Source organism: Vombatus ursinus, unplaced genomic scaffold (assembly GCF_900497805.2).
Source record: "Vombatus ursinus unplaced genomic scaffold, bare-nosed wombat genome assembly UNPS02014773.1, whole genome shotgun sequence".
NCBI classification, from domain to species: Eukaryota; Metazoa; Chordata; class Mammalia; order Diprotodontia; family Vombatidae; genus Vombatus; species Vombatus ursinus.
This window is the reverse complement of record NW_020954551.1, coordinates 14,213,696-14,218,250: the sequence shown is the minus strand read 5'-3', so window position 1 is coordinate 14,218,250 and position 4,555 is coordinate 14,213,696. Positions and strand designations below refer to the sequence as shown.

The 4,555-nt window shown below is 39.1% G+C and overlaps 1 pseudogene; it reads left to right on the top strand.

The window, feature by feature from the left end:
- The first annotated feature begins 1,770 nt into the window (after positions 1-1,770).
- Positions 1,771-2,103, top strand: LOC114044530 (annotated as a pseudogene).
- Positions 2,104-4,555: the final 2,452 nt, after the last annotated feature.

The following is a 4,555-nucleotide window of genomic DNA, read 5'->3' as shown; positions in this document are numbered from 1 at the left end:
CAAGAAATGTAGGAAAGATTCAAGTGAGCTGGGAAGGTCCCATTGGCAAACATAGGAGGCCAGAGGCAAGAGTTGGGCAGGATGGGCAAACATGAATAGGTGTCAATATGCCCCCACTCATACCCCTCACTGGATGTAAACTCCTGGAGGACAGGGGCTGTTATTGCCTTAATTTGTATTCTCTGAATTTCCCTCAGTGCCTCAGAGAGTAAGGAGTTAATAAAGGTTTATCAAGCGACTGACTGACTGATTTTGCAGAAGGGGTTTCTTTCTGTTTCAGGATCATTCTTGTGATTTGGTTGGCCTGTGAACCCACAGCTTGTACTACTGGTTTGGCTTCTCTGCCCCCTGAAGCATAAAAGATCCAAGCTATTGAGAATCAGAGAATTGATGCTTTAGCAGTTTTAATAAAAATTCCTATTGTCTGGGGGGCATGCTTTTCTGACCTAGCATGGACGATAACTATGATGAATGTGGAGTCAGAAAGGAGCAATATTTATTTGAATTTAACTAGAAATTATATCTTTTTAAACCTAATTAGAAGTAAAGTTGTTTTCATTACATTTTGTGATCCATGGGTGCCTCAGTCACCACGTTTTTCTGATCTAGGCCTGGCCTTGAATGCCTGCATTGTTGAGATCATGTATTCATTGAAGTATTAAAGCATTTCATATATCAAATTTTAATAATAATAATACCATGAATATAGCACTTGAAAATTTTATATGCACTTTCATGAATATTCCATCCTTAAAATGACCTCGATAGGTAGAATTAACATATACTCATTCTCATTTTATAGATGAGCAAACAGGCTCATAAGGTTAAGTGATTTGATTAATTGATCTTCCATTTCTGGAATTCACTATCTCTAATTTTCTCAGAATCCCTAGCTTTCTTCAAAACACAGTTCTTCCCCCCTCAAAAACTCACCTCTTCCTAACCTTCTTACTACTGTGAAGGGCACCACCACACTCCCAGTCACCCAGACTCATAACCTAGGTGTCATCCAAGAGTCCTCAGTCATAGCCAATCTGTTTCCATGGCCTGTTAATTTTACCTTCATAACATCTCCCATATACATTACACCCTATTTTCTGCTCTCACACCATCACTGCCCTGGACCAGGTCCTCATCACCTCACACCTGTATTATTTCAGCGGCCTGCTGATTGGTTTCTCTGGCACAAACCCCTCCCCACTTCAGAGCGATCTGCCTAAAGTGCGGGTGTGAGTACATCACCCCCCTTTCCTAATTCAGTATTCATTGAGTGGCTCCCTATTACCTCCAGGATCAAATATTAAATCCTCTGTTTGGAATTCAAAGCTATTTATGACCTGCCCCTATCTTTTAAGGCTTCTTACACCATACACATACTACCCCCACCCCTAGCATGCTCTGTGATTTAGTGACGTTGGCCTTCTTTCTGTTCTTCTAACAAGAAACTCTATCTCCTGACTGGGCATTTTTACTGGTGGTCTCTCATGCCTGGAAGGAGAGTCTCCCTCCCTCATCTCTACTTCCTCATTTCCTTGGCTTGTTTCAACTCCCAGCTAAAAACGTATCTTCTTTTTTTTATTGTTTCAATTAATTCATTTTGATTTATCAACAATCACTTCCACAAGCTTTTGAGTTTTTAAGTTTTTCTCCCCCTCCCTCCCCTAAAAACCTATCTTCTACAAGAAGCCTTTCCTAAGCTCCCATAATTCTAATGCCTTCTGGCTGTTGATTATTTCAAATTTATCCTGCACACAACTTCATCAGGAGACAATGAATGGGGAAGAGAAAATATATGGTGGATGTGAGGACCCAGATGCAATTTATGTGAAATTGATATCTTCTGATAATCATAAATTTCTTGTAAAAAGGGAACATACTTTAACATCAGGAACAGGAGCCATGTTAAATGGTCCATGTCAGTTTGCTGAAAATGAAACCAATGAGTTTAATTTTAGAGAAATTTCATCACATGTGCTATCAAAAGTATGCATGTATTTTACCTATGAGGCTTACTACACTAATAGCTCTGCAGAGATTCCTGAATTCCCAATTGTACCTGAGATTGCACTAGAATTGATGGCTGTGAACTTCTTGGATTGTTAAATAAAATAAATTATAATTAAAAAATATATTTGCAAAGCTGTTTGCATATTGTATCCCCCATTAGACAGTGAGCTCCTTGAGAACATGCATTGTCTTTTGCCTTTCTTTGTATACCCATTGGTTAACATAGTGCCTGACAGCTCATAGGCATTTAATAAATGTTTGTTGATTGACTAACTAGCGTATCGCCCCCAAAAAATCACTTTGCATCTGTTTTGTATATATTTACATATGTACATTCTCTCTGTCCTGATGGATTGTAGATTCCTCAATGGCAAGGACCATTTCACTTTTGTCTTTGTATCACTAGCACTTAGCGCAGTACCTGGCAAACAACAGAAGCTTAATAAATGCTTCTCGACTGATCTTCTTCCATCAAATTATTAGTAGTTCTTTACTCTTTGAAATGCTTTGTATTTCCTTTCTTGCATACATATATGATCATCAGAATAGAGCTGAAATAAAAAAGCAAACAAGCGCTTATTAGCATCTACTATGTGTCAGACATTGTGCTAAGTTCTTTACAAATATTATCCCATTTGATCTTCACGGTAGTCCTGAGGGAGAGACGGTAGGTGCTATTGTTATTCCCATTTTATCATTAAGGAAACTGTGGCTTATAGAGGTTAAGAGACTTACCCAGGTTTATATAGCTAGTAAGGGTATGAGGTTGGATTTCAACTCAGGTCTTCCTGACTCTAGGCTCAGTGCTCTATCCACTACAGCACCTGACTTCATTTGGATGAAAGAGACCTCAAAGATAATGTGGTCTAAGCCCCTTCTTGAATAGGTAAAGGAACAGAAAATTAATTACCCATAGCATTTAAATGACTCCATCAAAGTCATACAGCTAGTAAGTGACAGTGTTGAGATCTGACCCCAGGGTCTCTTATTCTAAATCTCATGTACTTTCCATGTGCCTCCTCTTCTCTTTGTTGTTGCCTCCCAGAAGAACAGAAACTTGATCATAGTATCCTAGATCTAGAGCCAAAAGAAACCTCCTTTTACAAGTAAGGAAACTGAGTCCACAGAAGGTTAAGTGCCATGTGCAAGAGCACACTAGTAATAATCTGACTCACTGCAAAACCGTCGCATGTGCCACCATATTTCCTGACTTTCCATTCAAAGTCAAGTATGAAGAAAAGACTGAATACACAATTTGCCTGTAGTTAAAGTTCCTGAAAAAAAATTGTTAATTAAAGTAACCTGACAGAGAGTCGGAGAAAACATTTTTCTAGAGGAGCAATGCTTTCTCTGAGGACAGAGGAAGAACACTAACAAACGTGCTCTCTTATGAAAGTGACCAAGAAAACTCTTTTGACAACTGGTACTTGAGGTATGCTCTCTTTTATCTGGGTACAAATTAAAGGGAATTGAAATATAGTCTGAATAACTGTTCACCAGCTTGCCCCTTTTCCCAAGCAATTTATCTGCTAAGTGAATGTTGATGTCAATGAATCCATTCTAATTACACTGGATTTGGAAGGAGAAAGGCTTCTTCAAATCTTCCTCAATTCAAGTGTTTCTTTTAACTTAGAGCCAAAGGCTGGGGCTCTAAGAGTTAATAGCTTAAGCCCCCATGCAGAGAATATACATGCAGTGTTTAGAAACAACCTCCACAAAGAGGTGCTCATCAGAATGGAAATGGACTCAGAGGTGAACCTTTGAAAAGGCAAGTGTAGCTACAGAAGCTTTCATCAGTCTCGCCGTGTATTACTCTGTCTTACCACACACAGTGAAGAGGTTCATTTCAAGGCACCCCAGAGTCTGCACTATTCACAAACCATACCCTAGTCTAGATGAAATGCTGGTTTGGTCTTCTATTTTTGCAGGCAACATTTCATGCACAATAAAAGTCTTGAATTAATTGTTTCAAAGATATGACTTCATTTCCAGGTGAAATACGTATCTGGAACAGTCTGAGTTTCACCCCTTACCTTCCCTCCATACCAAGTGGAAAAAGGTCCTTTGAGTCTTGTTTACAATTCACGGCATGCTATCTCCAATGTTAAAAGTGTTTCTGCCGCCAAATCTGTAGTGTTTATGGATGCATAACAGCAGAGAAGAGCTGAAGGTCCCTGTTAGAACAGCCTACAGTAGCTACTTTAACAAGAGTACTGAAGTCATCTATAATTCATGCAAGTATATTGAAGTTTTCTATGGCCATCCAAGAAAGATGGCTTCAAAGCTGGAGAGTACAAGAAGCCAATAGTTTGGTAGAGGCTTCCATATATTTCCAAAAGACTTTAAACAGATCATTTCCCTGCTGTGGTTCTCACTGTATACTTTGATGCTTTTAGAAACCATAGATTTTCATCCTGTGCTAGGGATTTGGATAAACCTGCGTAAGTCCCTTAACCTCTTGCTAACCTCTTAACAAGTTTCTTGTTAGAGGAACAGAAAGGAGGCCAATTGGAAAGATCAGTGATCTTTCCATTGAAGTCACCAGCTT